The sequence below is a fragment of the Hoplias malabaricus genome, chromosome 16 (genome assembly GCF_029633855.1).
Source record: "Hoplias malabaricus isolate fHopMal1 chromosome 16, fHopMal1.hap1, whole genome shotgun sequence".
NCBI classification, from domain to species: Eukaryota; Metazoa; Chordata; class Actinopteri; order Characiformes; family Erythrinidae; genus Hoplias; species Hoplias malabaricus.
The window spans coordinates 23,632,885-23,659,422 of NC_089815.1; the positions used below are offsets into that span (position 1 = coordinate 23,632,885).

Consider the following 26,538-nt stretch of genomic DNA (forward strand, 5'->3'; position numbering starts at 1 on the left):
AGTTCCACACATTCATTCCTCACTTTCATGACTACATCATTTATATATTAGTTTCATAGCAGTTACTGCATTCAGAGTAGTTACCGAATAATAAGTCTTTAAGATTATAAGACTAGTAAGACTCTAAGATTAATAACTGAAAGTAAGCCTGCCATTTAAGAGGTTAAATAAAACATTGGTGAATTTAATAACTGCACTGATGTTACGACTGATTTTCATTCTCATTAGTTACACATGCATTATATAACCAACGTTCTGGACACCAGCTCATCAATGTGGAAGACATTAAATGATGATGTGTTTCTCTTGTCTGCAGCAACAGCTATTACTCTTCTAGGAAGTCTTAACACTAGATGTTGGAACATTGCTGTGAAGATATGACTGCATCCATGCACGAGGACACCAGGTCAATTACTAGTGCTGGATGATTAGTTCTGCATCGTAAACACCACTCTCACACATTCAGCTTTAGATAACAGAGTTCTACAGCTCTACAACCTAATGCTGAGTGATTAATACCTCTTTGGCCCTTACTTGTAATTGGGAATGCTGACCTTAGATTCATGTACGTGTTCAAAAGGGGGACTTAAAGTACCTAAACTTGCAAACCCTTAGGTCTACAAACCTTTGGTGTGTGTATTATCCAAACTATAGCTCACAAGCTAGATTTCAGTATATTAGCATAAGGGGAATGTAGCAGTAGCTGTATAGTGTGGCATGTCTAGATTAGAGGTTAAAGCAGCACTTTGTGAGTTTTTGCTCACGTGTTTAACATAAAGATACAACTGTAAGCTTTGGCCTAATAAATCAATACTTTTTTATTTCACTGTAGAAAACAGCCCATGTCATGCTTTTAAGTTGTCCTGCCTGCATCTGTGCAAAACAGTTAAAACCAAAGCAATCAGCAGCAATCAGAAATCATTGCAGCTGGCAGGCTTTTTTTTACTGCAGTGCTGGAGCCTTTTGATCAACAGCAGCCTAAGATCCACTAAAACTTTCAGTATAAACGTAAGCTGTGTGCTAGCAAACGGCTAGCAAACACAACAGCTAATCCTGTGGAGCCCAAAAACCAAGTTGTTCTCTGTGTACCTCCTGCTCACAGAAATGAAGGAAGCCACATTCTTCTAGGCTAAGGTCTGAGGTTCTTTGAAAAAAAAAATATTACAATATTTATTGAATCCTTAACATCAACAGTGGAAGTCAAGGTAAAAATATTACAACATTTTTGTTTAGAAATATTTTGCTTGAATCGACTACGTGCGTATGTGTGTCTATATACTGCCCTCCAAAGACCTCAAAGAAACCTTATTACCTTGATTTTTAAGAGTGTACAAGGAAATAAGCTTTGGCCCCAAAAATAATTAACACAGAATTTCATCTATGCGTTCTGTTGAGAATTTTTGTACATATTAATCATTCACAAACCGCAGCTAAACAGCACGACAAGAGAAAACAAAATACGAGGCATGAAAGCAAGCTGGAGGCTGATGAAAACCAAGCGCCTCTTGTTTGTTTGGTATTCAAAGTGGATAAAACATGTCCACTCATCAAGACCGAATTATCGGGTCATTAAGCTTCTTTCCACTTTTCAATATTATTTCCTGTTTTCATATTTGCCGAGCGTGGTGATGACACCATTGAACACACTCATTAGCCGTGGAGTCTGGAAGACGCGGCCCTGTAATTATTAGGTGTGCAGATGATTGCGTTGGAATTGAAATGTTTATTCCAGCTGACTAGTCCAACAACAGGCAAACTTGTGCTGTTTTCCATTAGACCTTCCAGCCCTCAGAATTAGAATGAGAACACCCTGGTCAAAGACGAAGTCTATCATGTTGCCTTTACACAGAGAACACAGACGCTCTGGAGCTGTGAGTGGCACCACTGCCATGCGGGACAGTTCATTCTGTTCCATTCCCAAAAAGAAAAAGAAATACAGGCACGAACAAAGGCAATAGTGAATGTCTGAAAGCCAGATACTGTATCTCACAATACACACACAATGAGTGTCAGCATGACTTAGCCAAGGCAGGATATTCAGCCCATTCACTCAGAGACACAGGTCTCTCCCTAGCAACTAGAAAGAGAGAGAGAGAGAGAGAGAGAGAGAGAGAGGCAGAGAGAGAGAGAGAGAGAGAGAGAGGCAGAGAGAGGGAGAGGGAGAGAGAGAGAGAGAGAGGGAGGGAGCAAAAGAGCCTTGGATTAGAAGGTAAAAAAATAAAACATTTAACCCAAAATCACATCTTAGATAATGAAAACCAATTGCGTTGAGCCTATTAAAAGGTTTATATCCCACACTCCTGCTAGCCTGCAGTGGCAAGAAAATTAACAGTCTGGAAAAGTAGAAAATCTTCAAAGAAATCTATTAATCTGTACTTTTCCTTACAACACCGATCTTTATTTTGAACAAATGCCCATGTTTCTGTATGGCAGATTTTAACAAGACATCTGATATGATAAAAAATAAATACATCTGCATCTTTGCTCTCACTTCTTCACCACTTCTTCTGCAAGTCCTCATGCTTTTGGCAAAGTAATTGCTCAAAAAATACGTTTTTTGTTCTTGTTGTTATTTTATTTCATTTTTTTGTATTATTTTTATGAGGTGGATCAGGACATAATGAATATCCAAAAATGTTCAGTGAAATAGGAACGACTTACAAGATGTAACCCATATTATCGTATGATGAAGATAACCAAAAAAGAATTACAGTGGATTTTATTGACTTAAATATTTACCATAAAAACACAAAATAAAATAGAGCAAAAAACAACCAATCACTGTTCCACGGCACAGGGCAGCACTGTGTTTGAGACAAATATCAAATGTTATTATGTTTGCAATCGGGTTATTGACATGGGCGTTGTATCACGAAGGTCACCTGAAGTCTTCTTCATGATGCAACAGCCAGCCCACTCTTTGTAAAAACCTGTCAGAATAAAAGTCCTTTGTTGTCACTGAACTGCATGACACTTGAGGAAATCAGAATGTTACGGGCTAATGAGATACAACTCTTAAAGCTTTCCTTTTTAACAGTCACTTAATTTGGATTTTTGTACATATTTTTTAAAATAATATATTTAACCTTAATCTATTGTTGGACAATTACACACCCTGATATGTTTGCCTATATTTTTACTAAAATTATATTTATTTTGATGTATTTTAACGGTATTCAATTAAAAATGAGGTACTGCAGACAAACATCGGAACACAGTGTTAACAACAGAAACACAGTTACAAAAATAGCCTTTTCTCTTTTATTGCTCTTACTGAAATACTTTGAAAGGATGATGTGATATTTGAATATAAGGACCAGCTGTCAAACAGAATGTGGCGGATTCTACATTGCGAATTCTACATGTGCAGCAGGTCTAAAGTTTTACTGTCCATGACAAAGCTGCCGTGAATTATGTCTCCAAAGCTCAATGACCTTGTTCCATCCTCAAATGTGAGCAATGAATCTAAATGTCCCTCCTTAAATCTAGATTTCTCAGCAAAGAGTCCAGAAAAAGAAGGTAAAGGACCTCGAGACATGGCAAATTACACCTTTCAGTTTAATTGGACATGGTGACAGACACCTCAGCTGGCCCTGTCTTACCACTGCTCCCTTTTCTAATATTTTAATTTTAAAAATATAAAGCAGAGGTTTTCTGTTTTTTTCGTTTTTAAATATACTCATATACTGTCACATCCAGAAACAGCAGCACAATTACTGCCTGCTCTCTACACACTACGAAATTCCATAAACATTAATACAGTGCTCCACTCCGCAATGAAGATAGCTGATTACTAAAGTCACATTAAAAACTATGAAACTGATGCATATAAAGATTATAATATAATTAATTGTCTATTTATGTCGGTGTTCTCTGTAGTGCAAAATTGTGAGTATCTCGGTGAGTATTGAAACACTTCATATACAGCAATTTATTACTACACATGTTTTTCATTCTGCAAAAGTCGATAATAAAATCTGAAGCCAAGTCTTAGTAGCTGTTTACTAATATTTAAATTATTTTAACAAAAATAAATATATAAATAAATTTTAAATCTCCAAAAATATTAAATACTATTTTCTCACAAATAAGCCTCCAAACGTTATATTTGTTGACAACAGCCTAAATGAATACCAGGATCGATATACGCAATATGCTTAACTAGGATCCAAGCCAAAGAAATTAACGTCACTGAAGACTTCTTAAATATTTATTTGTTTATTATTATAATTATCAATCAATATCACATCACCACCAAAAATAACGACAAGACAAATTATAAAAAAGTTGCTTTTATTCCTTCACTGACCTTCAGGGGACATTTGTGTTCAGATGATGAACATTCTGGTGGTGGTGGTGAGGGGCGGTGTTAAATATATGTTCAAATATCATTGATTTTTTTTTTTTTTTATTTTACAATAGTTGACTCCTAAAAAATAATAGTGTGGATGTTTAATAGATGAACATATAAATGCCAAAAAATAAATTATTGTAATACTTAAAAATATATTTCTTTATTAATATAATGATATAGTTGATTGGAGGAAATGTAAAGATTCTAAAGAAATATATATATAATATATTTATATTAATAATATTTTCAACATTGCATTGATTAATTTAACTGCCACATTCTCCAATATAACCTAAAAGGATGGTAAGAAATGTATATAAGGTTTATGATGTGTTCTGAACTATTGATCTCACATCCGTTAACTTTTTTAACCAGATTTCCAACCTTCTAGAGTTCTTCTCCTCGGATAATGAGCTTCTTCAAATGCAACCAAATAAATAACCAATCGGTTGATTTGAGACCAAGTTTTCTGACAGCTTTCCTTGAGCTGTGCTCTCAGAACAGTTCCACAATCACATGGCATGAGAACGGGGCAAAAGCAGAGCTCCAGGAGCCCGCAAAGAGGACTGGCCTTTTGCTTCTCTGGAATAAATTGGTACCATATGGTGCGATGACAGCTTCGCTCAATCTTCTGTGTACCTGAACAGCACATTAATCATTCTGGGGTGGATATTCTTTTTCCTTTCATCGCACAGGAATTTCCAAATAGCCCCGACTTAATTCCTTCACACATGGAGGAAATTTGTATACATGTAGAGCATATCTTCTCCTACCCAAGCTTACTCCAACTTCAGCATGCACCAGATTTCATATTTCAGTCTAGCCACATAAAACAATCTCTACATTTGTTATACTGCAATATGACGTTTACTTTTCAAAAAATGTCTCACTGTTTTCCAAGCTAAACATTGAAGAAAACTACAGTGATTTCACCAGAGTTCCACTGGTGGTTTTGGGCAGCAAATAAAACGGCTGTGGACGTCCTCACCCCTAGTCAGTATAAGAAATTTAGAAATTTGCAGAAATAATTCTGGACTCTGAATTGTTCCAGCCAATTGTGCAGTTTAAAAACAACGGTTCTTTGCTCAGATATTTATTTCTAAGAACTTTAAAACTGTTCTTCACACTCACATCTCTTTTTTTCATTACTTGGTAAATCCATATAAAACATTAACATTTATTGCACTACAGTTTGATATATAATTCATCTAGTTAATTACCATAAACATTTCAAAACTCTTAATAGGTTCATGGATAGTTTCAGACATCGTTACGACTAGTCTGTATTACAACGGCAGTAAAAATATTAATAAATCTGAAGCTGTAAACTTTTCTATAAATAACCACTTCATTTTTCATATTTATCCATAGTCTACCCACATCATACAACCTTCACTGTTCTTACATTACAATGTCATATTAGTTTTTAAAAGATATCTTGCTGTTGTCTGAAAAGAAATCTCAAGAACCCGGCCCTGCACTAGTTGCCCACATGTACAAGTTATGTTTCCTCTGACACATGAAGTAGCACAGACCCTTCCACACTTTGTCATATCTAATTTTGTAAGTGTCCTGACAGTGATTTGCATTGATTATTTTTTTCTTCATTGGCTACATTAAAATGTTTGTGTCCCCTCTGGAAGAAGCAAATGTTGGAGAGGGCCATGACTGAGAGCCTTAAGAAAAACAAGGAGCCGCAGCACCCCCTTCATGCCAAAGGCAAAATGTCCTGCCTCTCACTATGCACTCTACTACAAAGCTGCTGAATGCCTCTTGGTGTGGGCATACATTTCTATGGAAAATCTTCATTTTCCACTGGAAGCTCAACAATACATGGAGGCTATTTAAACCTCGGAAAAAGTTCTTCACACATGCAGACATTATTTACAAAAATAAAGGCTCTTTAAAGGAGAGTTAAATTCATTTTCCAAAATCAAGCATGTGTAATTTAATGGTTAAGATGTAAACACTCTGAAAGAAATAAAATACAAAGCTATTCACCACAGTAGTGACAGTATCCACATATTTGAACAATTCAAGTTTTAACAGATGCCAGAAACATGTTTTTATGGTTGAAATTTTGGATTTTTGCATACATTCAGAGTAGAGGTGCACATGCAGGGCATTGCAAGGCACAAACACAAAGGCTCACTGGTGTTTTGAGATAGAATCAATGCATAGAATTGCTTGAAGATACCAATTGCATTAAAACATCATGGAACAGTCCTGGTTCCTATAGCCAACACTGTAAAGACTTCTAAATTAATTTCTAAATAAAAAATGTAGATAAAAAAACAGGTTAAAAGGATCACTGGTGGTGTTTGACAGTTAATAAAAGGGCTTGTTACTATGAAACATTTTGAAACTGACAGAAATATTGATCAGCTGGTTAATTTCTTTTTTTTATTTCAGCAGTTATGTCTCAACCATCAAAACTGTGTTTCCAGTCAATTACTATTATACAATCTTAAAAATGGTCCCTTAAAAATGTTGCATTTACTTTTTTTTTTTTTCCATTTTAAATAATTGCTGCTGGAAGTTTTAAAATAAAATTGCCTGAAAGATACAAATTTTCGTAACTTTTAAGATTTCTATTCTTCTATTCACACAATGTAAAGCGCAGCTGGTGTATTTACATTATATTATAAATAAAAACTAATAAATAAAATGTATAAAACCGGAGCTATGAGTTTTTTTCTGACACTGAAAATACTCAAGAAAAACATGAAGGGCAAGGACCTGGAGGTTACAGCTCTAATAAAACTGAGGACACAGTAAAAGTCATAGTCTAGTCTACAGAAAACAGTTGTAATTTCTAAGATATTTTACTGTGAGGGCATAAAACCAAGCAGGAATGAATACACTGCCCTCTCAGATCTTATAGTATCAGTGAAGCATAGTAGAAGTTGCAGACGACAGGCAGTTAAATACAAGATGCTTAAATACTGGTGCCGGAGCCCAGCATGTGAATGGCAGCTGTAACAATCCGATGCCTGCATTAGATTGTGGAGCCTCCCTCGCGCTCACTATAATAATCCTCTCAGGAGACGGGCAGACAACTTTAACCTTGCGCTTCCTTCCCACCACCACCAGGAAGACATATTGCATGCCTGGTGTTTTTTTTTTTAAAGATTGACAGCCAGTTTTCCTCAAGAGACAAAAAAGGGGGAAAAAACAGTGTACTGTTGCAAACGAACGCCCCGCTGCTGAAATATGTTCTCATTATTGCAATCAGGTTACACAGCCAGCTGAGCACGTAAATGAGCTGCTTAGCCTCGTTCTGAAGAGCACGATCATGTGCGTTAATTGACGTGCAGCATTGCTCAGTGTCAGCGCTTACATATGTAACTTAACATCCATTTCTACGCATGTCAGGCCACCAAAACCTGGGGAAAAGACAACACACACAAATCCACGGTCCTCTATTTACCTGGCTGAGGTTCAGCACTTCAGTCAGGCCACATTCACATGTACACACTCTGTGAGATCAGCTACGTCAAGATGCAAACACTGCGGACACAGATAACTTGTAAACTGACAAAAAAAAAAATGTTACTTTGGAGCAGCGGCACATGAGCCTAAGTTCATCATGCACAATACCAAGCACTGACTAACAGCATGTAGTCACGCCAAAACTGAACTGAAGTGTAGTGAAACAGGAATGATGGCACACCATCCAATACCTTTGGGAGGAGTTGGAGTGGCAGAGGTGATATCATCTAATCACTAATGCTCTCATGGCTCAATGCCATCTAATTCTTAAAACAATGTTCATCAAATATAAAAAACCTGTCCAGAAGAGTGCCTATAAATACTCGTTATTTCAGCAGAAACGTATGCTGGGCATGTTTACACATTATTGTTGGGTCATTACATCAGAAACAATTACACACTGTTATAAATACATTTCTGAATAGTTCTTGGGATGTATGTGTCTAATAAAACCCTTCGTTAATAGCCAACTTTTACAAAGGTTCTTCTCACTCATGCTCATCTAAAAAAAAAAAACCCTCCTTTTAAAGTGGTTCTTCTAAGGCACCACTCCAGATTACCCTTTTAAATCCTTAATATTTAAAGTAGAATTACACCTATGTTTTAAATGTATGCATAATTCAATGGTTTAGATGTAAACAGCCATTCAGCATGATCAGATGTGAAATGGTGCATTGCAGAGATTGCACCTGAGACTCTGATTCTTTACACTAGAGTTGATAAGAAACAGGAGTTAAAATGTGTAAAAAATAAATACAGTCAGTTTATTTACTGCTGAATGCAAGTGTATCTACACATGCCAAACCCTCATTTTAAAAATTGTGAAACTAATATTCAGTGCTTTAAATATATTAAACACTTGGGATGTTTACTTGACCTCACATCAAACCCCTCTGATGGTGACAAATTTTACACCAGCAGCTTAGTTTTGTCTTTTAGTTTATTTCATTTTGGCAGCAATGCTGATATAATGTTTTATTGTAGTAGACATTTTGGAGATTGGACATTCAAGTTATTGCTTTATTGGTGAAAGTTGGCGTCTCAAAAATTCTTTCAAATTTTAATTTCTAAAGAAAAGTGAACAATATTCACATATTCTTTTTATGGATCACCGTGGCCATCTTTGCCACCCCTCATATATATTTACTGAAGTGTGCCTCTTTGTGAGGGAACAGAGGGATGTAGCCAGCCCCTCCTGCCCGCTCTGAGAAGACAGTTAGAGAAGAGGCAGCAAGGGGGACGAGTCCACGCTACAAATGAAATAACTCAGTGTTATGAAAGGGGCGTTTTTATTATTATTTTTTTTCTCTCTGCTGCAAATGTACAGGAGATTCATGGGCACCCGGCTCGAGCCCTGAATAAAACATAACTCTTGATAATTGGCTGGGGCAATGTTTTCTTTTCCCCCTCTCGCCCTCATTGATAATTTTCTCCTGGAGCCTCAGCCCCTTTTTCTGCAGCAGATCAAAGTGACTGTCACCCGCCTCCAGTGCAGAGACGCACAACCACATCTACCCTGCGATATTCTATTCCTCAGCGCATGATTAAAGAATGCTTACTGGGAGGTGGGGTAGATAGAGAGGAGGTGGAGAGTCAGGGCAGAGATGATAACTCACTTTTTTACATTTCTGACCTGGATTTGGTCAGATATATATGCTGAGCAATCTTCTACACAAACTGCAGGGACCAATAGAAAGCCTGAGCCAATCTGCTCAGCATCCAAGGCTAGTTTATGCTAACTAAGTGGCAAAACGCGGAGACCTAAGGCTTGGACTAAAACGAATATAAAATTTTAAAAATATTCAATATATTCAAAATTTACTGTGACCATGTATTTTCATTCACAAATGAATAGACAACTTATTACAATATTAAAATTTTTTTGATAAAAAAAAGTAGGTATAAATATAAATGTAATAGCAAAACATCCTACGCACGCCCAAGCACACACACACACACACAATATCAATATAAGTAGCATAAATAAATAAATTATATATTAAACAGTAAATGTATATTAAATATTGATATGTATATTTGAAATATGTCCGTATTTTATTCAATTTATTTTAACATGAACTATTTGAACAATTAAATTATTTTTGAATGTTAAACAGATCTTTGAATATTAATATATGATGTGTACGTCCATACATTTTTTTCTCAAAACCTTAAGAAAAATATTTGTATCAAAAACATGCAAAACCTTCATCTTTTGCTTTTTAAAAAACTACATTAAAAACATGTAAAGTGTTCATTTTTTTCATACAGATGCAATTTTCATTTCAAAAGTAAAAATAACAATAAAAGCATTTGTGTGTGTGTGTGTGTGTGTGTTTGTCTCTATAGAGAAGTTGTGTGACAGACTGCTTTTTTCCATTTGTGCGCGGTGTGTTGTGAAGCAGACGGCGGATCTTATGGGCTCAGTAAAGTGTCCACTCCCCCAGTCCCGGGGGTCCGTCGTCACTGGTGCAGAAGAAGTGAACTGCAGAGGAACCCACTGTTTAGCAAACATTCCCACTGTGAAGAGGAATTAATAATTCAAAGCCATGGACCAAGGCAACCTCATTTTACTGCTCCACAAAAGACTGGTCATCAGCACAAGGCTGCTTTACATACGGCGTTCCCTTCTCTCGCTCCACACCGAATCTCTTCATTTCACATTGATTACAGGGGTCCGGCAAGCCAGGGGGGCGTTACAGTGGAGCTGAGTATTAGCAATGTTTGTCCTGGAGCAGATGGTTCTCCTGCACCTCTGCTGGAGCACAGAGCTTTCCATAACACTCCCAAACACAGCACTGCTTTTAGCTCATATTTCACCAAACTACTGGGACCTGGGAGAAAGTAGTGTAGGGGAAGCAGAAGTAAAGAATGTAAATCTGCATTCCTGCATATTTCATAGCTGTACATAAAAATTTAAATAACTTATAGATAAATAAAGTTCAAATGTTATATTTCCCATTAGGAACACTATACTGTATATCTACTGTATTATTTAAAAAATGAGCTGTATATTTATAGCACATCTGCTGTATTTATGCTATGTAACCAGTATATCTACTGTATAAGTTAAAATCTATAGTACAACCCATATATCTTATATATATCTGCACTACAATAATTATATAATCGGTGTATCTACTGTGCAAAGTATAAAGTCTACAGTATATACTACATAACTAGATGGTATATTGTATCTACTTCACTGTGTAACTTAGATATCTGCTGAATTTTATCTATTAATTACGTACACAAACTGTAAAAACAGTATAATCTATGGTGTGTATTTTATGTCTCCTATATGTAATATAATATATAGTGTACTTACTCTATGATCTACTCTGTAGCCTGTATATGTACAGTATCTACTGTACCCTATAGCCTACATATCCACTGAGTTACCTGAGTTATCTAGAGTAGTATCTACCTGTATAGCTGTTGAATGAACCCTACCGTACAGCTTGTACATCTACTGTATAAAGTAGAGCCCGTATACTGTACAATCTGAAAAACAAAGCACGGTTTATAAACTGTAATAAATTATTTAGCAAGAAAATCTAAACTCACATGAGCATCTTACATAACCCAATCTTTCCAACACAAAACTGAGCTGATGAAGAAATTATGCAGCAAGCAGCAGTCCCATCAGGTGTGGAATAATGCAGTGCACCTCAGCGTGCCCAGTGACAGAGAACAGACAGGACTAGTGGCCCATTTTCCTCATGTCAGACAGCGCCATATGGCAGCCGCTCACTTGTGCTTCTTAGTTGCATTTGAAACTGGATTTGTATGCAGGCATAATGGTGATCAGCGTTAATTAAAAACACTGGGGGAGTAGAGGAGGGTAGCAAGTTCATAGAGTGAACACTACAAAAACATAGTCCCAAAGGCCTTGATGCTTAATGTAAGGCAAGTCCTTGAAGGCAAAGCGAGTATCAAGGACAGCAAACTTTCTGACTTGCTGTCACGCTGGACTTTAAATAGCACAAAAGCGGGGCTTTATCGCTTGGGTATAACTTTAGTTGGGCTCTAGATAGTAATATGTGCAAAAATCCACTAAACTGGGAAGAGAATATGCAAATTAAGCATGTAAATTGAGTCAAGTGATCGATGGTGGCTTGAGTTTCAGAATCTTCACTTAAAACTTTAGATTTTAACTTTAATCAATGAAAACAAAGCTAAAGAAGAAGTTTGTAAATGAACCTCAGCAGGAAGACTAGACAAATAGGTCAGAACCCTTTTTGCTGGGTTAACCAGACAAATGGTTAAAAAAATGGTTAAACAGTTCAACAGCCTTAAAAATGTGCCACAAAACTATCTTGGAGCAACACAACAGAGGAGATGTTTTTTGGTTCTCTAAAGATCCATATTTAAAATGAGATCCGAATATGAAGTAAAATTTAAAGGTTTAAAGCTGCAAATATATTATGCAATTTTTTTTTTTTTACTTCCTGGCACTGTTTCTATATGGGCAATTTGAATGAATGTTTCTTTAAATATGACCACTAATCATGGATAATCATATACTGTATATAATGTACACAAGAGTATATTTCACTGTTTTTCTGTGATATCACAACAGCCAACTTATTCACATATAACCACACAGTCAGACTGAATTACTTTAGCCCTGACCATGCATCCCCAAGATATTGCAGCAGAGGTCGTTTACATATATCTGTCTTAAAGGTCATGTTAGAAAAACTCTGTCTAAAATCCTAACCAATAAGTTAGGAAAATGTCAAGTAAAAAATAAAATATGACCATTTTCCGTTCACCACCCCATACAGAGTTTATAAGCAGACATAAAACGAAAGACCAGACATGAGCTTTTATATATTAGGAATGGGATTTAGCAGTGACTAAGCTAACTAATTCCATTTTGAATGAATTCATTTGTAGTTCATCAATTCCTACATTATGACTAGACTGCCTTTTATGCATTAACGTACAACACAATAAACACATAAAGCCAAACGTGATTCAGCATTAAAATAAAACATCTTCTGCCATGTTTGATATTTGTCATAAATAAGACAGTCCAGACAGTCCGTTATAAACAGGTTTGGTGATAGACTGACATGTAAAATGTGTTGTGAAACATCTGAAATCCATGTTTTTGCGGGCAACCTTTGCCCAGACTCATTTACTTTGATACAACCATTAAGGGTAGTCATTCATCCAGGCCTTGGCATCTGAATGGCATGGACAGCCATGAGGCACCTAAATTTTTAACCAAACCCTTTTGTGCTCAAACAAGTTAAATATTAACCAGCGCCTCTTATGAGCAAGTTTTCTTTCTTTTTTTTTTTTAATCTTTTTTTTTTTTTTTTGCTATTAATTGAGGATTCACCATTGCTCAAGCAGCGTGAAATCCTTTTTGACTTCTTTCCATTTGCCTGGAGGTTAGATCAGGTTTTTTTTTTTTTCAAAACATCTCGGCACAAGGAGAGCATGGCTAACAGGTAATCTGTCTAATTACAGCGTCGGAGGGGTCGCCCGGTTAAATATTTAAGAACCTCCATAACCTCTATTTCACCCTCCCTGTGTAGGTCTGCTCCAGAGCCCCAGCGCACACTCTGCCTCCATTAGCTCATGCCTTCATGCCCAGAGGAAGTTGACCGTGGTGACGGGCAGCACGGGGATTGCTGCTGAGCTGAACGCCTGCGCTCTCTACAGCCTTGCTCACTCTCACTCTCTCTCTCTTGCTTGCAAACAGCAAACAAACACAGTACTCTCACACACACACACACACACACACACACACAGAGAATACATACACAAGCAACGTGGCTAAACCCTGCCTTACCCTTCCACCACATTTTAACCCTTACAAGTCATATAAGTTACCTTTGCTCAACACAACAAAAATATCATGATCATGCAATAAGAGGAAAATAACTGGAGAAAAATTATTTTAAAAAATAGAATGCTAAAAACATGCAGAATATGGGTCCTTTAAACCTAGCCATTCTTACGGTCCATAATGTTATCCTTATAGAAGTCAGGGTTATTTCTGTTTATTGTGGGTCTCTCTCATTATGTTCGTATAATGCAATAATTACTTGTTTATCTACAAATACATTTAATGGTGGCAATCTAGTGAGACCACAATAATTCAAGAATAAACCTAAATAACAAAATAAAATAAACCAACATGATCAAACCACAATACACTACGAGTTTATGCAGGTGCTTAATTTCTGCTGTACTCATATTTTTGAAGCAAAACATCAAATCTAAAATATAAAGTTAAAGGTCAGGTTCCTTTTCGTTCATTGCCATCTGCATATGCATCTATTGCCTCTACTGCAGCTAGCGCAGACACAAATTTACACCATATTTACATAAATGACAGTTTAAAATCCACAACTTTTCAGGCTAGATACCTACATGAAGCTCAACTGCACAGTTGCAAAATTTGAAACAGATGCAACTGTCTCAACTTCCCTGAACCAATCAAAGTGGCAATAATGTCTACTCTCGTGATCACATAACAGGACAATTTCAAAAAGAAAACAGACAAGAGAATAAAATACAATCTGCTTTAAAGATCCTCTGGACTGCTTCCATGCACTGTTGGTAGTTATTCTTTTTTCTGCCTGACACAACACAACTGTCCTGAATAAATGTTAACGCTAATTTTAACACCTTTATAAAGTGCTGTTCATATCACTGTATGCCTTTATTCATTGTTGTGCAGTTTTGGAGATCTGTGGAGTTAGATTATTCATTTTCTTCTCTCAGGATGCTGCTTAATTTTACACAAAGCTTCCTTTGGGATCCAAATGATGAAAATCATTACAGAAGAGAATCCCAAGATGTGTCTCCCAGTGAACTCGCAATGCTTCTGGGAAGAGGATTATTGAGGCATCTAGTACAGCCATCTCAGCTACTTAAGCATTCATTTTCAAGGGCTTAACTTGCACAGAAGAGATTCAAAAGTCAAACATATAGTAAAGAACTATAAATAGATATAGAAGATAGATACAGAAACATAAATGCTGGAGAAATTACACTGAGATGACATAACACCACAGATTATTCCACTTATTGCAAGAGTAATACACTGTATCGAAAATATAACTCTGGCTAACTACTGGAATAATCAATGTGTGGTGTCCTACTTTAATTCTTTTTGTCTGACAGCAGTTGTTAAGTATAAAGATGCACAAGTTTATGTTGCATGCTATTCAACATGCAACAAGTTACATGACGGTATCCCTGGTAAAGCCAGACTTGGTGATTTTTTAGGGGAGAGTTACAGCAGCTAATGCCATCTTTGCACATGACAAAATACAAATGTACAAACAACTGGATAATGACTGAGTGTTTAAGGGTTAACCTTGCATGTCATTTCCATAACCCTTTGAAAAATATTCATTATTCTGAACCTTCTGTGTTATGCCTGTGAAACTAATATGCAGTTCTGAGAGCAAGAAATAAAAGTGTGGACCAACGCACAGGCCCTTGGAGCCAAAAGGGTTAAACAGCCACAAATATTCCTGAGTTATAAATCATAATCAGTTGGATATTACATTCCAAATCAAGATACAACCAAACAGACAGGGAGTAATAAGCTCAAAATGAGACACTTTCTCTTTTTTCTCTGTCTTTCATGCTAGTGCTATGATATAAGGGCTTCAAACAGCGGCGAAGAAGCTGAATATGAGTTTGAAATATAGACGCTTAATTTATTAGGTGGCGAGCTGTCCTCAGACGAGCTTTTTATGTTTCATCCACGAGAAATTTGCCACTGCTAGGGATTATTCCATTTTCTGCCATACAGACAGGTTACAGAAATATTCATGCTTTAAATGCCATTGAGTCTGTCATATTCCAAACTTTATCTCGCTGGGTTTGAAATGAGAGATGACCTCCTGAACGCACAGAAATCAATCATCCTGACAGACACACCACTTATTCTTTATTACCCCCATATCAAAACCACTGAATTATTGCACTGGGCCCTTTTTTCCCCTGTTCTTTTAATGTTGACTTGAGAAATATTTTCATTATGATCCGTCTAATCGTATTTTTCATCACCGAGGGAAAGAAAATTAGTAGTTGTGTCTTCACAGCTTACCCTTACTTACAGCTCCGCCAGGGAAACAAAGAAATGTGCAAAGAATCCCTAACAGCCTTGATGATGTTGCTAATACACTGACTTTAAAACAAAGAGCTCAGAGCCAGGGTGAGCTCAGTCTGAACCACAGAATGGAAATAAAGCATAAGCACATTCTAATCACTTTCACAGGATTATATCACACAACTCATTCAGTTTGTACACAACTGGAACAAATGGCAGAGTCTTTCCACACTAACTAACAAATGTTTCTAAATGGTTCATGGATTTAACGTATTGCTGCAAAAGAAAATCTTAAAATGGCATTAAAAAATTCATTATACCGATGTTTCATAAACTTTAAAAGGTCCTTTACACATACACATTATATACAATAGATGTCTTTTACAAAGGACCATCTACTAAAATGTTTTTCAAGGAACCAAAATTGGTACTTCTATGACATTGCTTCAAATAACCCTTTCGGCACAGACCATAGAAGAATGAGAAAGCTCCACCATGTATTAGAACCGATTAAGTCCATTATTAAAGGTCAGTGTTCTCTTGTAAATAAAGGGTCTAATCTTCACCTTTACCTTATATATAATAGTACCATATATTTACGAGTGGGTCACCATAAGTACGCTCATCTAAATGTTTAAACACAAATAAACCATGACAGAAGGACTTTGTAGCACAATGACGTATCACCTCTAATGGATGGTTCTGTAGAAAATCACACTGGTGAATGGGAGGTGTGAACAGGGTTCGGGTGTTAACCAACCTATGTATAAAAAAATATTCTTGAAAGGATCCTCCAAATGCTATAGAGTAGATTGCAGTATAACATTATATGGCAGATTAGAGTAGACTAAAGCAGACAACAGAGTAACCCAGAACAGAGTACAGCAGAGTACAGTAGGTAAGAGTAGAGTAATGCTGGCTCTATCTGTACAGAGAACATGGGATTTGAGTGGAGTACAGAAGAGAAAGTCAGTGATGAGTGCGGTTCTCGAAGGGTTTGGCTCGGGTGAGGAGAACTAAAAAGAGGACAAAAATGTTTTTTGGGTTGGTGTTGAAAGCCTGTCAGGCAAAATTCCCTCCAAGAGCATATCACCTCCCAAATCCGCTTAGACAAGGGTGCAACAAGCCGTCTGAGGACGCTGTCAATCAAACCTGGGACGTTACCTCTTGAGGGGAGTTCCATTCTGCTGTCACAGTCGGGATCCTTTACTGAACGCACTATTTATTGAGGGGAGACTTTCGCTGTCCTCCATAGTCCATGTGAGAGATATTTGTGTTTCAAAGGGTTATTCTCTCCTTCTTTGCACTGACCACATTCTCCCCAGTGCTAGAAGAAAAAAAGAATTAAATAAAAATGCATGAAGATTGGAACCGCTGAAGAATAAATATAGTTTTCAGAGGGTTTTGCAGCTGTGACAGATTTCTATTACTGCAGGTAAATAAACTGGAATCTGAAAATGTAGAGAACTTTGAATCAACGCCCATAAAACTCAAGTCATCACATTCTTTGCCCAAGGTGTATTATTTTTAATGGTTTCCTCAATTATTTAGTATCCCAATAATATTCGAGATTAAAGTCTTTCCTGATCTGAATAAGACATTAGATTAATAATAGATTGCACGAGACAGTATAACAGAATTTCAACAGGAAAATGACTTCCAATCTCAAGGAGCTCTGTAAGTAAAACAAAAAAGGAGAGAGCTGTAAGTGAGTGTCCTCATTTATTGCCAATTTTAGACTTCAGTAGGAACACGCAGTGCTGTGCAAAATCAGAGACCAGCATTCATTTTATTTCAAGTTAAAGCAGCCTTTAAATACAAGCTCTTCATTTTCCATCATCAGAAAACTTCAGAAAACTTATTTAACAGAAACTCATACAGAATCCTTAACCACATCAATCAACATATTTGTTGATTTCACCATTTAGTTTTGTTCCTTTCAGGAGATTTGCTGTCAGTTTTTCATAGAAATCTGCTTACCTATTTTTCCACATCTTCAAAGTTCTCTTTTAGAAACTTGATGAATCTTCTGCTTTTCACAATCCAAGTACTCCCAAACCTGTTCCACAGAGGTCTTAGCTAAGGGGTGATCGGTGCATTGCTCAGGTCTTGTAGAAACATGCCATTTTTGCTATATCTACTAATAACTTTCTGGACTAGAGTTTTGGCAACTTGGCCATTTTGATTGAACATTCAATAAAATGAAGAGTGGTCTGAGACTTTTACACAGTTCACTTTGCACAGTGGATTATTTCATTCAGTTCATGAAAGGGAGCAACATGTTTCAGTGTAAATTCTGAGCTGTTTGAGTGCCGGATGCCAACAGAAGAAGGGCTTGGCACTGAATCAATGTTACCGACTCTCAGTCCACTATTTCTAACCAGAAATAATGATTTTTACATGAACCTATAATGTGCGGAGGGCACAGAGCAGATGGTCAGATGAAAATTGATGATAGGTTTAGGAGTCATTAGTAATATTCTCTCCTGCAAGAGAACTGCTGAGCAGCACAAAGACCACAGCAATTTGCTTTGCTTGCGATCTGCTGGTTCAAGGCAAGCACCTCCTGGTGTCTCACTGTTCTGAAGACTTCAGTTTTGCCATTGGACGAAGGTAGTTTTACTAGACTTGGTGTGGATAACATCTGTAGTTTGATCAGCAGCATTAGCCCCCTACAAATCACGGCTTGCCATCCATTACCAGTAGACAAGGCTTGTGGTGGTGAGCCCGCTGAAGCTAGGCTGAGCTAGTCTACTGAGGGCTGAGCCTCAAGAAAAGCCAAGGAGTTTCAGCCAGATCTCTCAAGATTGTGGGTGCAATGAACAGCATGCAAAGAATTCTGGCTAAGCTGGAGTCCCCAAGATTAGTTAGACTAGAGTGGCTCAGATTTTTCCAGGTTTTTAACGTTTACATTTCAAGGCAAGAACACAGTAACGCCAGAAAAACAGTTGTTTTAAGTTGCATTTTCAGGTCTAACGTGATCTGACAGATCACATACCCACATTTGATACAAATGTTATTGTTTTTCATACAAGTTTTGGAGTGAAAGAAGATATTCCTTAAAATCTAGCCATATTTTTGACATTTTTGGACAAAGACATCAGAAAAAGGACACTTAATTTTGTCCACACAAAATGTAAACAAATAAAAGAATGTAACTGAACATGAACATATTTTATAAAGGAATACATGTCCATGCATAAATATCCATACATTAAGGTTGTATTATAACATTTTCAATGTTTAACTGTTTGAGCAAGACAGAGAATAGTGTTTTTAATCACCATTTTTCATTATCATTGAAATAATCTGTAAAGTCAGAGTTTGACTATATTTAGGGCCTTTTGTTTGATTGTTTGTTTGTTTTTGGTCAAAATTCTTGTCCCAAAAGAACCATGTTTCTGCATTTTTAGGTGAAATTTTGTTGCAGATTACAAGAAAAGATTTAGATTTAATAGACTTGCAGTATTTTTTTTAAAAAACTTACCAGTAATTTATTTAATTAATTTAGAAAAATGTAATTTTTGTGTTAAATAAGCATTGTTTGCTGTGAATATTTAACATATTTATAAATTTTCTGTAACTGTTACCTGGAAGCAATGGCCATAAGGCAAGAACACACTCTGGACAGATTTTTCCCTCTGTATTTTTAATAACATTGTAGAACATTGCATAGTGACTAGTCCCTGTTGATTATTTTGGCAAAAAATACCCCATCAAAAGTGCTGCACTTGCATGTGTGATTAATGTGTTGAAAAATAGTGTTTAATGGCAGATTAGGCATGGTTCTGCGTGGGCTCATCCATTTTCTACATCTCATTATTTCCTCAATGATGGCTGAACAAGATGTGAGTTTATTTGTGTGATCTAAATGGATTATTGATTCATTTTGGGGAGGGCGAATGTCCTTGCAAATCTCTGTTGCATACAGAGAGAGAGAGGGAGTGATCATGACCTCACACATAGAGTGATGATTTCTCACTTTTGGGAGGCTTTTAAAGAATGTGCATACTGTACACTGTTTGTTCATTTGAAGCAGTTTTACAGTCTTGCCTTGAATTGTTGAGAAAAATCTTCAGTGGTCTATTGTGTGTCTGTGTAACTCCATTAAGTATTTGACATACAGGTATTTCCCAGAAGGGGTTTTGTCCCCATAGGGCTAAACATAATAATTTCTGCCTGTAACCCACTTCTCAGAGGAAGACTTAATAAAAGTTCAGACAGAATGAGAAACTGGTGTCTGATAGTCTAGTGCCATCTACTGTTAATATGTACATTATCATTCAGATCCCACTGCTGAATGGGAGGGACGTTGTACCTCAGAGTAATCACACAGAATAATTGAGACCTAATATAATTGCTGGACTCACTTGTAATTATCATTACTGAAATCACCACTGAGGCCTTTCCCAAGGTTTAAACATTAGATACAACTGAATGGAGAATATGCCCATTAGGTAGGATTTATGGCGCAAAAAGTAGTCATCAAATTAGTAAACTAAATTAAATGTATTTTTGTACTGCTTTTTGTTCTGTTCACATGTACTAATGCTTACCAGTTTGTTCCCTGGAAAATTCCACATTTTTTTCTGAGTTTCTGATCTCTCACTCAACACCTTATGAACTCCATGTTGTTTCTTAAATAAAAAAGGGACAAAGGTTTAGACATTCTGGAGCAGTGGTGCCCAATATGATGTATTAATTATATTATCACAAAACATATTGAGACAACATGCCATTCAATACATATAAAATTATCATCCATATTTATAGAACTACATGTCTCTTCTAAATTGATTTAGAGCAATTACCGAAAGACTGTAAGCAACAACAATCATCATATAACTGCATAGAAACAAGCAGCTGATTGGACATGAGCCCATGACATCATCTGTGTTTATTTATTTATTTTTGCCAGTTGCTTGATTTTTCTCTTCTTCCTTATAATAGTTAGCTTCAAAGCATGCTTTTTTATAATATCACTTCAATTTAGGTTGTTTATTTATTTTTTTAACTAAGCTTTTTAAGTGGCTTTTCTGTTGTAATGGTGTGTTTAGTTTATATGCAATTTTGAGGAAAAAAAAGGTCAATACCAAGTCGCACTTTTCCTAAAAGATAAGACATTTCAAACACATTTTCATTAATTTAGTACAGATGGTAGTTATTGCATGCCTAAGTCCAATCATCACAAAGTATATTAGGAAAAAATACAGAACATGATATAAAGTAATTTCTGTGCTTTAAAAACCTCTGCCATCACGTACAATGTGTCACACAGAATTGGACACATCTTTAAAGAAAAAAATATATATATCTAATGGCCTGAAATAGCTTTCTAAGTGGTAGGCCATGTTGACTGTAATCAGCCACAGGCAACAAAAGCAGCAACTAAAGGTCAGTGTAGCTTTGACTGGTCATGGAATATTCTTACACATATGGAGCTTTTCTCAACCAACTGCCAACAGTCAGCTGTCGGGCCACAAAAGCATAACTGTTATCGAACCCGTCTTCTCACTGAAAGCTCTTGAATTCATGTGTTAGAAAATTTACACATGACAAGTCTCCAAAGGCAAAAGTGTAAGAAGTACCTCAAGCACAAAATAATCAATAAAGTCAGCTCCGTACATATACAAGGGAATTCCAGCATAGCAATTACCATCAGTCATACGTCGTATTGTAGATTCAGGTACTCATTTGCATGTCATTATCACAGATTAACATACATTAACATATATTTCACATTCACTCTATTTGGTAAGGGGCAGAGCTTGGATAGCCTTTACAAATTCCAGCATTCTTTTGCCTTCCATGAATATTACAGTCAGGACTGCTGCTCTTTGTGCACTTCACACTTCTCCTTTTAATTGTACAGTCCAGCTGCTGACAGGGCAATGATTCTGAATTTAGATCACATGGCAAAATTACAGCACAAAACATGCTTTCCAGGGCAGCACTGTGGTGTGTTTTCGTCTGTGTGTTCAGAATCTAAAACTTTACCTGGATAATTCATTCCCATGTGGTGATGGAAATTTTGCTCTATTTTCCTGCGATCCTTCCCAAGTGCTTTCTAATAAATAACTCTGATGAAAAAAAAAAGCTCAAGCCATTGATCATAGAAAAAATGTGCTGTCTTAGTGTGTGTTAAGTGTTTATAGAAAAACACTTCTTATTAGCAACATGAACCCACAGAAGTCGAGGGTTATTACTGTTGCTTTGCTGTATGAAATATAAACATACAATTCCATACTTATTGATAATGTAATGCAACATTTTCATACAGTTTACAGTAAAAAGCATGTAGTTGTAGCTTGTTTTCAAACCATAATAAAATGACCCTTCGTTTCTCTAACTGTGGTATCAACTGAAAGTGAATCGACTCATGTGGAAGTATTCTCTTCTTCTTATAACGAACTCCAAGTATTCATCCATCCATCCATCCATTATCTGTAACCGCTTATCCAATTTAGGGTCGCGGGGGGTCCAGAGCCTACCTGGAATCATTGGGCGCAAGGCGGGAATACACCCTGGAGGGGACCTCCAAGTATTTAATATGAATTAATTTTATATTGATGAAAATAACTATAGTTTTTCTACCAACAACAAATATAATTAAAATGTTTGGCATGGTGAAAAAATTCCTCTTTAAACTTGCACATAATTCTTCAAATTCACACAACTCATTTGCAATGTGTCTATTTACAAACACTCAAAACATCATTATGTCATCGGAACTGAACCTAACACTTTTGCTTTAGTGCCTGGTATCTCCTCACAACATCCAGCAGAAGATCTTTCTTTACACCTTAAGACTCTGCCCAAGGCAAAAATACAACATATATGTTTGTGTGTGTGTGTGTGTGTGTGTGTGTGTGTGAGTGAGAGAGAGAGAGTTGTGTAGTTTTAGTGTATAGAATACAGCTTCACTGAGCTGATTAAGATCTTACTCCTAACCATTTTCAAATAGTCTTCAGTCCTTCTGTGCATTCCTAGATATAACCAGTATCTAAGTTACAGGCTATTGAAGTTCAGCTATACAAAGAACTGACAGTTATATCTATGACTAAAGTTGTTGCAGTCACATTCCTGGTTTCCATTTTACAATCTATCCTGCAGTAAAGGGCTAGCCTTGCTGTAAGAGAAAATACATCTTTATGAAGAAATATAATTTGTCATAGCGGACAGGAAGATTCGGTTTAACACAAGCATTGCCACTGGCTACAATTTACTGCTTTCCAGTTCAGGGCTATAAAAGCTCTAACTGAATAAATGATGTAGTTATAGTTCAGCACCAGGATGCTGCTATTTCAGCTGCTGTTGACTCCTGAGTCTAATACATGACCTGAGTGTGCTGTGTCTAAAGCTGTTTGACCCCTCGTTTGACCTTTCTCTAACACCCATCCAGTTATAGAGCCCTAGGCTTTCTCAGCACTACTTATACTCCATAAAATAAAAGTGCAAAAATGGGTTCCTTGGAGTAATGCCGTAGAAAAGCCGGTTTTCTCTAAAGAACCTTTCAAAATATGGGTCAAGGAAAGTATTTATGAAAACAGGTGTGAAGAACCTTAAAAAACTTTTAAGGGCCCATATCAAATCAAATCACATTTTTCTTCTTTTTTTGAAAAATAATCAGTATGTAAAGTAAAGATTGTTGAAGTTTTCAAGAATTGTAAATTTAAACCAAGAACCCGTTAGGAACATCCGTTGTTAAGAGTGTGTGTTATATAGAAAAGCAGAAAGGCATAACACTCAGTCTTATAAATATTATTTACTTTTCCATTTAAAATTGTCACGCCATTTTGAGTGAAACTGTGTAGTTTTCATGAATACCAATGTCACAGTCCATCACTGAGGTTGAATGAAACATGAAAAGATCCAGCCTGTCATTCTTAGCGCAATGATTCAAACACAAGTCAAACAAAGAGCAAATTCTGTGTAGTGAGCAAAACACTGCTGATGAAATCTCTTGACATATCTGAAGATGATATGAATGCAACACTGGTGTATTTACAGGAATACTTTGTTCTATCTCTGTGACGTAATTAGACTCTCTCTTTTTTATTGCCAAGAAGTGCTTTTCTTTTGGCTCTAGGAAAAAAGACAGCTCAATTCTAAGTGTCTACCAAATAATTCACTATCTTTTTCACTCCTTACACAATACTAATAGACTCTGAAGTTGTGAACAAGGGCAATGACGGCTATTTGAATTGACAATACACTGCTTTAAGGATAACTGTGTCAGTTGCTATTAGACCCTGTATCAATTCAAGAATCGAATCCCATTGAACTCAAAGAGATGAAATTACTGGATAACATGTTTGGGTTTGTACTAACTGTTGTTCCGTGACTGCACTGTGTATATAGTCACAGTCTGTAAACAAAAAAGTGGTGTTGTAAAAAAAATAAATTATGTCTTATCTCTCAAAAGCTAACATTCTAAGACAAGTAAACCTGTAAATAAAGTGCTGCACATTTGCAGTCAGGATGGAGCCTACACAGGAACACTAGGGACAAGGCAGAACATCACCACACACAGGGTGCCAGCCAATCACAGGGCATCACACACTCACTTGGTCACTTACACCAGTGGGTAATCTGGCACAGCCTGTCCACCTACCAACACTGTTTACAAAAGGAAAACACAGCTATTTGGAGAAAACCTACACAGGCATGGAGAGAACACATCAAACATACAGTGACTCAAGGTGAGGATTGAACCCAGGACCCTGAGCCACTTGTGCTGAGTAGCAGTAGCACTGCCTGTAGCTCCCTGTATTACCAAGTCAAGATCAAGTTTTCATTTTTCAGGATCAGCAAAAAAAAAAAGTGAAAAAGGAAATTTTTTTCATGAGTGCTATTTACAATATGGAACAAAGAATTCAAAGCTGTCTATACACTCCCACTTGTTTTTTTTGTTTTTTTTAGCTTAAAAGCTACTGTGATCTTTACATTTTAAGAAGTTTGCGTCTTTCACACTTTTAAAATCTTAAATGGTTGTCTTGCATGTTTGGCTCTTTGAAAAACTTGGCTTTAACGTTTTCACATTATGTGGTATTATGCGGTACAGTTGTTTTTGTCATAAAAGGGTCCTCCACATATGCACATCCCATTTACAGGAACACTTCTTTAAAGCACCATTCATGAAAGACTTTTGAGGGAGTCAAATGTTTTTTACCTTTATTTGCAAGAGCTTTCAATATGGGAAAAACAGAGTTTCCCTTATGGAATAAAACTTTCATGTATGGAATGCTTCTCTCAGTGACATGGAGCCAAACGTTGGCATGCAACATTAACCTGTGCAAAGTGTTTGACCAGATCAACGTATATGATTAATGTTATGTGCACGCTTGTTTCATTAATGATGGATGACAGAATTGCATTTTAATGTGATTTATACACCATTTCATCAGCTATGAGTTATGTTGTAATAACCCTCCCTGGACAAATTCATACATATTTTTCAGCAAATAAGGAGAGCAAAAGCTCAGAGTAACTGTCAGCAAATGTGACACTAACACTATTCCAGCTTGCTGTGATGTTCTAAAAAATCCATTATTTTATTTAGGGATATAGAAGGTCACATTTGACTGGTCAAGTCAATTAAACAGAGCTTTTTTAATAAAGTTAGAGAAAACCTTATGCTCACTTAGCTGTGAAAGGTGGGTAACAACTGGTGAAATATGCACATTCATGGCTTTAGCCAGGACAAGATATGCATAAAAATGATTGGAATTAGACTGCTAATAATTATTCCTGTTTTCACTAGTGACCTTCAGTAAGGGCACTTCCTCACACACTTCTCTATTTGCCAGTCCCATTTGGCAAGTCCCTTGTTTCTTGGAAAAATTTTGCATTTTTTGAAAGGAGCACAGAATAAAAGAGCTCTGAAAACTCATTTAAAAGTTCAGTTTTGAATGTCGAGGCAAATTTCACCATAGGCGCAGTTGTAACTTGAGTCAGCAGTATGTCATGGTGTAAGCAAAAACAATAGTGGAGTGTCCTGACTATAAGCGGCCTGGTCCCACGAGGAAATAGTGGATCATCAGCGTTTGAGGTTTCACCTTATCACTCTCATATCAGATGTAGTGGGTTTTGAGAGTGCAGTAGGGCCCTTATTGAGAAGACTTGTATCAGCAGTTGTATCTGGCAGCTGAACCCACTGAGGCTGCTGTTCATGAGATTGGGATTTATATCCCACTGATTGTTTTAGAATCCAATGTAACCATAAACATTTGACATTTTAAAACTTATAAATATTCTCAGCCTCAGATATACATAATTTCAAATGCTAAATATATTTCTTCCAACCCAATTAAATTAAATTTACCCAACAAAATATATGGTTAAATAGTCCCTTCCTAATATTTTACTTTAATTGGATTCTAAGTGTAAATATTCTGTATCCCAAATATGCCAAAAACATTTTCCCAAGTATTTCCTATTCCAAATATATTTTTCAAACATTCCCTATACCAAACATAATTTCCCAAATATCCATATTCCAAAGATAAATATATGTATTAGGGGTTGGCAATATGGCGCTAAAATAATATCACAATATTTCAGGGTATTTTGGTGATAATGATATTCTTGGCGATATGAACAA

The 26,538-nt window shown here is 36.5% G+C and overlaps 1 protein-coding gene across 3 annotated transcripts in view; it reads right to left on the reverse strand.

Annotated features, from left to right (window-relative positions):
* The window catches only part of adgrl2a (adhesion G protein-coupled receptor L2a), a 160,015-nt gene that overhangs the window by 108,260 nt on the left and 25,217 nt on the right, over window positions 1–26,538 (reverse strand). Inside the window, exons 4-5 of one of the 3 annotated variants that reach the window (XM_066647559.1) lie at window positions 20,492–20,572; window positions 17,100–17,262 (exon numbers count right to left, since the gene is read on the reverse strand). The exons of the other annotated variants lie outside the window; for them this stretch is intronic. The gene's annotated coding sequence lies outside the window, so the exon portion shown is untranslated. The remainder of the gene's footprint in view (window positions 1–17,099; window positions 17,263–20,491; window positions 20,573–26,538) is intronic. 3 annotated transcript variants of the gene reach the window in all.